This window comes from Hemicordylus capensis, chromosome 4 (genome assembly GCF_027244095.1).
Source record: "Hemicordylus capensis ecotype Gifberg chromosome 4, rHemCap1.1.pri, whole genome shotgun sequence".
In the NCBI taxonomy this organism is placed as follows: Eukaryota; Metazoa; Chordata; class Lepidosauria; order Squamata; family Cordylidae; genus Hemicordylus; species Hemicordylus capensis.
Window position 1 is genome coordinate 219361363 of NC_069660.1, and position 13190 is coordinate 219374552.

The following is a 13190-nucleotide window of genomic DNA, read 5'->3' on the forward strand; positions in this document are numbered from 1 at the left end:
GCCAAGGAAGGTAGGATTTCTGTAGCTTTAATAATTGTATAGAAGAGGGAATTTCAGCTGATACAGATTTTATCCAGCCCCCCTCTCCAATATCAAGCTGCATCTTCTGGAACTGTGCTGCAATTAAAGGTTAAGGAGTTCTGTCCCCCATCGCTTCTGTTCACTCCTATGAAGCATATCTGTTTTTCTGCATGAGGGCCTTCCTATTGTTGATTCTGGAAGTCTACATAGGATGTGCTACCCGTGGTAGTGGGGGACAGCTTATGTCTGACCATTTCAAATTATTTCTAAGGAGTCAGAAAGACAGCTTATGTACAGTGGTTACATTCTAAAAGAGGCCTCCGTAACTTGTGATCCATCAAGTTGAATGCAGCCTACTAGCCATGTAGCGTGGCTTGTCCTACCCCCTTCTTGGGATCTGAGGAAAGCAGCAAAGCAGGAGGTTGATCATGTTGAAGATAGTTATGGACTTGCATTAGGCTTGGGAGGGAGGGGTCACAATTGTACAAACCTGTTCTAAAGAGAGAGGCCAAAAAACCAAGCCCTTCCCTCTAGCCCCAGAATGTGGTTTGTCAATTGTGAGTGATAATTATTGTACACATGCCCAGAAGCATTACATAAGAACATAAGAACAGCCCTGCTGGATCAGGCACAAGGCCAACTAGTCCAGCATCCTGTTTCACACAGTGGCCCACCAGATGCCTCTGGGGAGCCCTTCCTTGCCATGGGATGTGGTGATGGCCACCAGCTTGGATGGCTTTAAAAGGGGTTTAGACAGATTCACGGAGGACAGGTCAATCAATGGCTACTAGTCTGATGGCTGTGGGCCATCTCCAGCCTCAGAGGTACAATGGCTCTCAATACCAGTTGCAGGGGAGTAACAGCAGGAGAGAGGGCATGAACAGAGGATACTCCTCCAGGAGGTGGGGGCCTTTTAATAGTGGGTGATTCAATCATTAAGAGCATAGAGAGATGGGTCTGTGACTTGAGTGTAGACCGCACGGTTACTTGCCTGCCTCGTGCAAAGGTTGCGGATGTCACGCTTCATCTATGTAGGCTGTTGGGCAGTGCTGGGGAGGAGTCAGCTGTCGTGGTGTACGTTGGCACCAACGATGTTGGGAAATGTAGTTGGGAGGTCCTGGAAACCAAATTTAGGCTACTAGGTAGCATACTTAAGTCCAGGACCTCCAAGGTAGCATTCTCTGAAGTGCTACCTGTTCCACGTTCAGGGACAGCGAGACAGGTGGAGCTGAAGAGTCTCAATGCGTGGATGAGATGGTGGTGCCGCGAGGACGGGTTTAGATTAATTAGGCACTGGGATACACATTGCGGAAAGCAAAGCCTGTACAAAAGGGATGGGCTCCACTTGAACCAAAATGGAACCAGACTGCTGGCGCTAAAAATCAAGAAGATCGCAGAGCAGCTTTTAAAATAATACCTGGGGGATTGCCAGCAGGAACAGGGTGGCATCTGTTTTGGCTGGCAAAATCTCCTAAGGTGTGACTGTGAACATGTTTTGGATAAACCAGAAGGGGACAAAGTAGAGCTAGGAGTTGAGCAGAAGGAAACACAGGACAGCTTGCCAAATAGGTCAAATGATGGTAAGTTGTTAGCACAAGCCAACATCAGGTGAGGGACCCAGCGTATAGGTGTCTGTATACCAGTGCCAGAAGCCTCAGAGCCAAGATGGGTGAGCCGGAGAACTTGGTTACTAATGAGAACATAAATATAGCGGGTGTAACAGAAACCTGGTGGAATGGTGAGAACCAGTGGGACATGATTATTCCTGGATATAAACTCTATAGAAGGGACAGGGGGGAGGGTTGGGGGAGGAGCAACACTGTATATCAAAAAATAGATAGATTCCAATAAGCTAGAAAACCTAGGTGGACCAGAGTCCTCCACAGAATCATTGAATGGGTAACATTACGAGGACAGAAATGAAGTGTGCTACTAGGGACGTGCTGTTGCTCTCCGGATCAAAGTGCTGATAATGACCTGAGTGATCAATGAATGATCCTTGCTGATGCACGCTGGATAATTGAGAAAGCCAAAGAATACCAGAAAGAAGTCAACATGTGCTTTATTGACTACAGAAAAGCCTTTGATTGCATCGACCATGTCAAGTTGTGGAGTATCCTTAGGAAAATGAGCATCTCAGAACATCTCATTGTTCTCATGAGAAACCTATACACAGGACAGGAAGCCACAGTCCAGATGGAATATGGTGAAACAGACTGGTTTCAGATCGGAAAAGGAGTAAGAAAAAGCTGTATACTTTCTCCATATTTATTCAATTTTTATGCTGAACATATTCTGAGAGAAGCTGGATTGGAAGAAGATAAGCATGGTTTTAAAGTTCTAAATAACATGCGCAATGGTGATGACACCACTCTGATAGCTGAGAATGCGGATGATCTGCAAGCTCTAGTAATGGAAGTCAAAGAGCACAGTGAAAAAATAGGACTACAATAAATGTAAAGAAGACTAAACTAATGACAGTGGGTACAGCAATGAAGACATTGAAGTGGTAGATAGCTTCTGCCTTTTAGGATCGACTATCAACAGTAAAGGATCTAGCAGTCAAGAGATACACTGCAGACTAGCACTTGGTAGGGTTGCAGTGAAGGACTTGGAAAGGCTGATTATATGCTGTGACATGTCTACACCTACCAAGATTAGAATTGTTTGGACAATGGTTTTTCCCGTGATACTCTATGGATGCGAATGCTGGACCTTGAAGAAGCAAGATAGAAAAAGCTGGTTTTGAACTTTGAAAAATGCTTTTGAACTTTGGTGCTGGAGGAGACTTTTGAGGATACCATGGACAGCCAGCAAAACAAACAAATGGATCATAGAATAAATCAATCCAGAATTTTAACTCAAAGCACAAATGACCAGGCTCAAACTAGCATACTTTGGACACATTATGTGAAGATCCAGCTCCCTTGAGAATCCATAATGCTGGGAAAAGTTGAAGGAAAGAGAAGAAGAGGACGAACTGCAGCAAAGTGGATGGGCTTGATTACGACAGCAATGAATGCACCACTGAGAGACCTTAAAGGCCAAGTTGAAGACAGATAATCCTGGAGATAATCTATGTATTGACAGCACTTAATCAATCAAATATCTTCTTTATATATATTTCTCTTAGACATACCCATTGCTAATCTCATGTGTGGTAGCTCTCGTGATAATTCATCAGCAGTTGCCGATTAGTGATGGGGATGGACAGAAAGAAACTGCTGGCCAGGAGAACAGCCGAGCAAATGGGGAGGAAAAATGGTGGCCAGGCTGCCCGGCTGCTGAGGGCCGCTGGGCAGGGAGGAGAAGCGGTGGCCGGGCTGGCCATCCGCCGGGAGGAGAGGACCACTGCGTGGAGAGGAGAAGCAGCGGCCAGGCCATCCACCACACAGGAGAAGAAGTGGTGGCCAGGCTGTCTGTCCGCCATCCGCCGAGCGGCTAGGGTTGTTGGGCAGGGAGGAGAAGTGGTGGCCAGGGTGGTCGGCTACCAAGGGCCACTTGGCGGGGAGAAGAAGAGAAGAAGCAGCAGCCAAGTTGACCAGCCGCCGTGCAGGAGAGGGCCGCTAGGGCAGGGAAGAGAAGTGGTGGTCAAGCTACTTGGCTGCTGAGGGAGAATGAGCTGGGGCAGAGAACAAAATGGTGCTGAAAAGGGTGGAGAACAAAAGCCAGGGAGAACTAGGGGCATGGATGCTCTGCACCAGGTCAGCTAGTGTGTGTGTGTGTGTGTGTGTGTGTGTGTGTGTGTGTGTGTGTGAGAATTACATACACCTGAACATGGGATTTGGAGAAAGGCATACATGGTCTCCTACATTCTAACTATGACTTTGGTGGAGCATTCCCTGGCTCTCACAGAATGGGTAGATCCTGATACTTTGGAGCCACTGCATCATAAACTAGTCCTAGTTTGTAGTGTATTATTTCTAATACTCCAGTGGTCACATCAGTATTCATATGTTCACAAATGATGAAAAAAGATTTTGCATGACTTATGGAAAATATTATAGGTGAGGATATTGGGTTGCAGCATTCCCCTCACCTCTGCTTGATGGCTTTCCATACAGAATATATGGACATGTCTTAGGTGAAATCCCGTGCTGACGTGTGAACCCTGACTGAACTGAGCAGATGTTTGGCTTTATTTTACTTACTTACTTCTTTATTGGGATATGTATCCTGCTTTCTCTCTACGTCTCAAAATGGCTTCATCAGCCGACATGCAATACCACATTGTCACTAGAAATTTCAGCTGTAGGTATTACAAAATTCTGAAATTCTAAAAAGTGACATCATGGAATTTTTATTTCTGTGGAACAGTATGTTACTTGATTGAACAGTGCTACAGAAAGTTGGATTGTTTTCCTATGTATATAAATCATTTAAATAGGAAACGAGGAAAAGGAAATCTTCAAAACTTTGTTTCTCCCAAATGGGAGCTCTAAAGTACTCTCTTAAATGCTTCAGCTAAGCCATTTCTTTATGCTAAAAGCAAAGAAAACTTAACTAGAATCAGATTCCAGAAACAGAGATTAATTTTTATTACAAACATGTCTGATTGTTCTGTTGGGAAACAAAGCACATACAACTTTGCTCTCGTTGAATCTTCCAGTTTGTTCCATTCCATGGATTGGTTCTTCACTGCTAAGGCTTTTTTGTTTCCATGTTTGTTGACAATGTGCATGGCTGAACTGGCATTTTCATATTTCAATGCACCAAAGGCCTCTTAAAGAAGATAGTTGCAAGTGCGAGAAAAGAGATACGTTGCTTGCTCCCTAATGGCTTATTACCATCACATTTGCAATTCAGATTAGTTTTAAATTGACTGAAAATGTTGAACACATAGCAGGCAGTTTAAACTAATGATTGTCTGGAGGTTCATATCTGACATGAACTAAGGTTCTGTTCAAAACAAATAGCAAATAATTCCTCCCATAGAGTCAAAATGTCACCATTTAAAAGTGTACATTGTTGCCAGATTGTGTCAGTTCTATAAGAAAATCCCGCACACAGCAAATGCTTGACGCTAGGAAGTCCTGACTGACTCCATTTTTTCTTGATTTTAAAAAGAAATGTACATTCACAACTCAATAGTCTGAGTGAAAATCCTTTTAAAAAACACCCTCAAATATCCTAATTGTAAAATAAAAGACCCTTGGGGCAGTGGTAGGCCTGGGTTGCTTAGCAACCCTCAGCAGGTAGCAGAGATACAGCTGCAGCTGTCCTGATTCTTTCCTAAGAACCTTCTTATAGCTGTTTGTGTTAATCTTTAACCAGGCTTTTAAATGCTGTATTTTTCTCTTTGGCCTTTAGTTGTTAGAATGCAGGAGACGGCTCCCATTTTGTCCCAAAGTAATCTAGTATTAGGAGCAGTTGTTTGAAGAATGATATATTTGGTAAGATTTAGAATTGTAAATAACCTTCATTTGCATGGTATATTCTGACCATTATGTGGAAATTTTACCCACTTTGAGGAAAATGTTTGGTGCCACACATACCAGCTTCATATCTATAACAAAACCGCCTTTGTATATCTGTGTTTTTTTTTAAAGGAAAGGAAGAAATAGCATCCAATAACAGTTGCTAAAAAAATAATTATGAATCAGATTTTACTCAACTGGAGAATTGTAGTCCTTTGGTTTAATTATACTAACTGGATTTCAAAACAAAATGCCACTTTAAAAAGCCAGTTGATCTTTCAGGGGATGTATTTTACAAGCCATTGAGAGAGGATTTTTCATGAAAAACTGCCCCTGCTGGAATCATGACAATCTAACAGCCTGTTAGTTGTGGACTGTGGAGATAGGTGCTTTCTATAGGAAATACAATCACTTGGAAGTATGCCTAGTGCAGCGGCTATTGCTAACATCCTGGTGTTAGGGGCCTCCATTTTAAACACAGCTTCAGCTCAGCATCCATTTTGTGCAGTTTCTCTTTATGGTGTGTCAGACAAGGAGATACTGAGTTATAGTGGTTTTCTGATGCTAGAACAATCTGTGGATGTGGGGAGAGGGCTTCTTCATATGACTTTTCTTCTTACACAGTGTGATTGCTCATGGAACCTGGCCTTGTGAAAAGGTACAAATCATGGATGCAAGGATTTCAAAATGTAAAGCGTGTGGTGTCAAGAAAGAGCCAAAGACTGAGTTTTGCCTATAGAGGTGTCAGCTATTATACTTTGAATGTGAAAAGACCTGCCGGGCATGCTAGTGTAGGAAGTAATCACACTGTTGGCCTCTCCCACTTTCTAATGGCTGACATGCTGCATAGCCTTATGAGGGTGGAGCAAGAGAGCTCACAACTTAAGCAGCTGCATGTGAGGCTTGCTTTGCAGTGCTGAGTGGGCAGAGGAAAAATCTATTTTCAATTCTCTTCCTTCCCTGCAAAAGCCGTTTTCATGTCCAGGAATATTCTTGGATGCTAAAAAGGCTTTTGTGGCGAAGGATAGAAGCCAGAATCACTTCCTCTCACCCTCTGCCCACTCAGTACTGCAAAGCAAGCCTTGCACAGAGTTAAGTTGCTCCTGCGAGGGCAGAGCTCTTGCTCCACCCTCATAAGACTACACAGCATCTCAGTCAATAGAAACAGAGTGCCCCCTGGGAACAGCAGCCAAGTTGCTCCTGAAATAGTCCTGGCTATTTTATAATAACCCAGATTAAAAACCATCATCCTTGAAGGCAGTTCCATGCATATTTACCTGAGAATAAGCACAACTGAACTTGATAGCACTTACTTTTGAGGGGGGAAATTGATAGAGCTTGCTTACATATTATGAATTGGTGATTCTTTCCTATGTGATAGTACCAATAGAAGTTTAAACAGTGTATGTTCTTTCACTCATACATCAACATTGCTGAACATTAAAAGGGTTTTCACACATGTTGTATGCATGTACAAACGGTGTACAATGTACACAGGTTGTGGTTCTGTTCGTACATATAGTTCTTCACACATACTCAATGCACATATAGCAGTACACAAAATCCCTACCCTCAATTTGAGAGGGTCAGTACGCAGATTCATTTTCCAAATGATAGCATGTACAGTCATTCACAGAAAAACATGTACATTTACGTGTGCAATGCAATGTGTGAATAATAGTCCATTAAGCAAACACAATAATGGAATAAGGTTCCCAACAGGGGGTATGAGTAACCCTAGGGGTACTTAAAGGGCTTCCAGAAGGTACTGAGAGCCCCTCTGCCTTTCCAAACTGCAGTTGTGCTATTTGTTCCTCATCTGATAATTGATAGCTTGAAGCCAACATTACCTCAGTGGTGTGTCCACTGCAGAAAGGGTGGGAGGGGGGGAGGGCAAAGACCCCCCTCCTTTTCTCTGTCTGGCTACATGCTGAAGCTCAGCATATCCCTCCCCTCAGCCTGAACAGTAGACTTCCGTAAATTAGCACTGAGTACTACCAATGAAATTAATAGGTCCATTAATTTCAATAAGACTCTTCTGAGTAGCTTAGTGTGAATGTGAGCCAGTGAGGCTCTCCACACAAGCACTGCGGAAAGTCGAGGAGGGTTCTGCAGGGAGAGTGGCCTTGACCTGCTCTGCCCACAGGGGATCCTGCGCCTCACCCTGGACGGCCAGCTTGGCTGCCCACACGATTACCAGCTCCATCACGGAGCCAGTAGGGGTGGCGGGGATTGGGGGACGTCCAGGAAGTCCCAGGATATTCTGGTGAGACCCCTGAGCCCAGGAGGCTTGTTGTAGCCTCTCGGTCGGGGGTCTCCGGTTGGGGGTGCCATGGCACGGAGCCGCGCTGTGGTGACTCATGACTGAAAAACCGAGTTAGCGGAACACTCGCTCCACCAACCGCATTTAAGGGTGGGGGCATTTGGAGAGGTTTGCAAATGTCGCGCAGCTCCCATTGCAGCACACGAGCCGCAGGAACCAGGCTGGGCTCCCTTAGAAAAGGGACCTTCCTGCTGCTAGTGAGAATAGCCTAATGATTCTAGTAGCTCTTCTCTCAAACCATAATATTTAAATTTGTGTGCATGTGTGCACACTAAAAATCTCTATGGAGCACTTGAGCTGAAGGTTTGCAACATAAGAGGTAAGGAGTACCCATGTTTTAAAAAGTTGTAGAACCCCTTGACATACTTGAATTGTATATCAGAGAACCAATGCATAGTTTTGGGGATTTGAACTGTTGTCATTATATCTTTTGTTCTGTTCCATGCATTTCAGGATTAGTTTGTTTTGTTCCAGAGACATTCCTCAGAACAACTGTTCTCTCATTTCAAAGCCAATGTATCTGTGTATTTTGCTCATATTTATAATAGAATAAAGTAAACAGAAAAATATTTAAAGTGTTTTCTATCTTGAAAACATGAATTATAGATTACTGCTTTATCACACAATAGTCAGTAGTGTGCAATATTTTTTTAATTCAGTTTTTGTTTGCGTTCATGTATATTGGTGTTTGTGTCCTCACTAAACTCACCCATTTCAATGTGCAGAGTTGTCTCATCAGCTTCAATGGGGAATTCTCCTGCCTATAAGTTCAAATGTTGGCAAATTTTATATGTATTGGCTAGAAAACTATGAAATCCCCTCCCAAGGATTGCACCCGCCATATTGCAGGCAGATGGGACTAGGGCCCATTAAACATTAAAAAGGGCACAGAAATGGCATCTATCTGCTATTTAAAGTAATAGTAAATAGAAACAAGTAGTTCTTGTAAGAACTAATCTGCCTACTTTCTTTTCACTATCAATACAACTTTACCAAATGTGGTACAAATCAGTTAGTCAGTTCACAAGTTAGTCCAATTGTGCCTCAAACGTTCATGCATTCACTGTCTTGAATTGGGGTGGATGACATCATCACAAACTCTGCATTTGAGGTGTCTCTGTGTGTCCCTACAACTGTACCAAATTTGGTCCACATTGGTTTCAACTTTGACCTCAAATGTTCATGCATCTGCCATCTTGAATTGGGGTGGATGACACCATCACACCCTACACAGTTGCTGTGTCCCTATGTATCCCTGCAACTTTGGCTTAAATCGGTTCGGCGGTTCATAATTTAGCCCACTTGCACCTCAAATGTTCATGCATCTGCCATCTTGAATCTGAAAGGATGACATCATCACAAATGATACCACTGAGGTGTCCTTATGTGTCACTACCACTGTACCAAATTTGGTTCAGAGAGGTTACACAATCCATAAATTAGCCCACTTGTGCCTCAAATGTTCATACGTCTGCTATCTTGAATTGGAGTAGGTGACATCATCACAAGCTATGTTGTTGAGGTGTCCCTAAGTGTCCCTAAAAATCTACCCAATTTGGTTCATATTGGTCCAGGCATTGCAAAGTTGGGGGGTGGGGGACACACACACAGAATGCCAGCTGATCTCATAAACTTACTTTCCTTAAGGAAAGTAGATTAACAACAAGTTGTTCTAATAAGAACTAATCTGCCTACTTTTCTTTAACTATCCCTAAAACTGGACTAAATTTGGTTCAGATTGGTTAGGTAGTTCACAAGTTAGCCCACTGGTGCCTCAAACATTCATGCATCCACCATTTTGAATTGGGGTGGATGATGTCATCACAAACTGTGTGTTTGAGGTGTCCCTGTGTGTCCCTACAACTGTACCAAATTTGGTCCAAATCAGTTCCCATTTGCACCTCAAATATTCACATGTCCGCCATCTTGAATCCGGATGGATGACATCATCACAAAGTGCCCTTGAGCCATCCCTATGTGTCCCTATACCTGTAGCAAATTTGGTTCAAATTGGATAGGCGGTTCACAAGTTCGCCCAGTTGCATCTCTATTGTTCATGCATCCGCCATCTTGGATCAGGGTAGATGACATTACAAACGACACTAAATTTTTTTTGCCATTGTCAATTTACTTTTAAAAATTTGTTTCAATCAAATTTGAAGCAATCTCAGATATTGGGCATCTGACTAGAATGTAGTGTGCCAATATCCTTCACTTGATTAGGTATTTTTCTTTGTTTAGAGGCTGCATAGGAAGACCACTTCTGGAGTGACTGCCACTGGCAAAGGGGCTCTAGGATTTATCCCCTGCTAACTGAACTAAGAGGCACCTTTTAAAGTAATGGTTTTCTTATATTCAGCAGGAGCAGACCAACTGTTCCTATTCAGCCCAGCACAGCATCTCTCCAGGACTGGTGTCTCCTCTGTGTTCCTTTTGAGACTGTTCCTTTTGGGTCAGGGAAAGGAACCGTCTTCTCTTTTCTTTTGCTAGGTAAATTGCTTTGTGAACTTATTGTTGAAAAGCGGTATATAAATAACATATAAATATATTTCCATGAAGCTTACAAAAAACTTTCAAATTACATTTTAGGAAAGTGTTATTCTGCTGTGGTCTTCTGCCTTTTTGTTGCTGGTATCTCAGTATGCCCACCTCATAGATCTCAAATCTGCTGCAGTTCTGCATGGATCCTTTCTCTTGCCGCTGCTGATGAACTGGTTCCCAGGCCAATCTTGTGCCCTCTTCCAGATTGTAGACCTGAGGCTATATTATAGTGGACCAAAAGGGCTGGTTCACTCAGGCTAGCTGCAGGTAATTCCCTCTTCTTTATGTCATCCCAGTCAGACTGAGCATGGTCTCAAATGGAGGTCAATAGGCTTCCTATCTATTTTGCCTCAATAACTCACAGGCTTCTTGATTACTTCCTCTCCCAGTATGGGCCTTTCTCTGAATGCATATAGGGTCTGATCTCATCCTCCAAGAAAAAGCTGCACAACTCCAATGCCCTGGTGGGCCGGAACCATCCACAACTTAATGTGCAGGGGCCAAGGTCAATTTTTTGCACATTATTACATTAAAATAAAAACATTATTAGCTACTTGTGGTCGAATCTATTCCCCCTGTCAATGGACCCATAGTTTTAACCAAGGATAGTGGCCATAAAATAGCTCCTGTCCCTGCTCAATCAGTGTTGCAGCAGGATACCTAGGGGCCAGTGAAATAGTCCCTGTGGGCCGAATCTGGCTCCTGGGCCTTATGTTGCGCAGGCCTGCTCTAAGACCTTCATGGGATATACAGAGGCTCACAAAATATTGCTCTTATATGGTTGCAGGCTTCAGCTGATCTGCTTCTGGCACATTCACTTCAGTTATAGTCTGCCACATGCTTGCAATTTCTCATGCTCTTTCCTTGAGGCTGTTCCTCCAGCTTTCCAACCTTGTCTCTGCTGGTAGGTTTCAGGAATAGACAAAACCTCTTAATTAACAGCTACTGACCACAATACTTCACAGGCCAAGCTAGTTAGTTGCCTCTTCAGCAGAGCACAGTACAGAGAAATTGTAATGCTTGGATATTTTTGAGGCAAATCCCAGAAGGAACTTGCCAATAACACTATATCCAGATAGCTAGTATTTATTTAAAAGAACAGCCTTACTTATGTCATTGATTTATGGCAAGCAGAGGGGGTTATCTTAAAACCAAACCAAACAGCTGAACATGTCTAAAATATCAACATATGCTTAATCCCAATGCACTGCCTGCTGAATCCATAACCCACAAAATTCTCTCTCTGTGTGTAGTTCTTCTGATAAGATTCTTAGGCTTTCTTTGGGACAATGGTATCCCATAACTTGGGAACAGAACCAAGCTATCCATATCATTTTGGCACACAGATGGTATTGTGTTAAGAGTGGTTGCCAGTTGACACAAGAGAGTATGATGGAGACACATGTCCACCTTAAGACAGCTATGATTTCATAGGCAGTAAAAGAAATAAAAAATTCTGTAGTTATGTAGCCATTGGGTCATTGATATTTTCTGGTTTCCTTTGGCCTAAACTTTGCTAAATGCCTCAGTCATGGATCCCACCATGTGTCACGGCTCAGTTTCAACCAGCCCCATGATCTTAAGCTTCACCGCTGCCACTAAATAGACACTTGTTTTTTTTCCTGCCTGTGCCTACTAAAACAGCCTTCCAAACCTCTGTCTCATTCAAAGTTGGGTAGGGTGGAAAGGCTCCTAAGCATGGGGTGAGGAAACATACAGCAGCTACGAACTTTTAACTTCAAAACAAGAACACTTTACTTTAAAACACTTCAATTCAAAACAATAGTACTTTTGGAAAATTTAGTACAAAACAGCAGCCATATGAGCACAAGGAACAAATAAAACATGAGAAAAACGCATCCAAACTATCCTGCACTAACACTGGGACCTAACTCAGAGTCCTTACCAAGAGTGCTTTTGGAACAATCGCCCCTAGTCAGCTTCTGCAGCAAGCCTGTCTTGTCCCTTGCTCAGCCTTGGGTCCTGCTCTTACTTCCCAGTTCTGGGGGTTCAATGCCAGATTGTTCCTCAGCTGTTTTGGGAGTGATGCAGTCTGTCAACTCTCCCAGTGATTTCTCAGCTTTTTTTCCAGCACCAGCTCTGATTTTCTCTTATTCGACAGTAACTTGCACTGCTTGAACTCCTTCACTTGAACTCTTCAGCTCTCCAACTTGCACACTCTAAAACTCTGCTGAAGGCAGCCTCCTTATATTCTCATTTTCTCCTCCAGTTTTTTCAAACCAACCAATCAAAACACCTCAAGTTCCCTCCATTATTTTAAAAGGTAGCTGACTGGAGCACAAATGGAGGAGGACTCATCTTGAATCTGATAAGACACAGCATAGAGCCCATCTAAAGGCATATTCTGTGGCAATATGTGCAGCAAAGAAGTTATTTTATTCTGTGCATATTGCGCCTACAAGTTCTCATCCAGCAGAGCTTTTCCAGATTGCTAGGGGTTTAACTAAAACCCCTTCTGTTTCAAATTTGCTTCTGGAAACAATGTTTTATTGTGACACACTCAATTAGTTATTTGCAGATAAACTCTTCCAAATTTGGGCTGATCTGGACTCCAGTATTTCTACAGGTCCAGTTAGGGGGATGTCTGGCAATCCCTCTTGTGAGATTAGGTTGGATCAGTTTGAGTTTGTGATTCCTGAGGATGTGGACAAGCTACTTGGAGCGGTACAGCCTACCACCTGTTCTTGGGATCCTTACCCAACATGGCTGATTTTGTCTTGCAGTTTCGTCTTATTGGATCTGGCCTTGTTGATATCATTAACACCTCACTGAGAGAGGGCAGGATGCCATATTGTCTGAAGGAGACGGTGATTAGACCCCTTCTTAAGAAGTCCACTTTGGACCCCTTGGTGATAGATAATTATAGG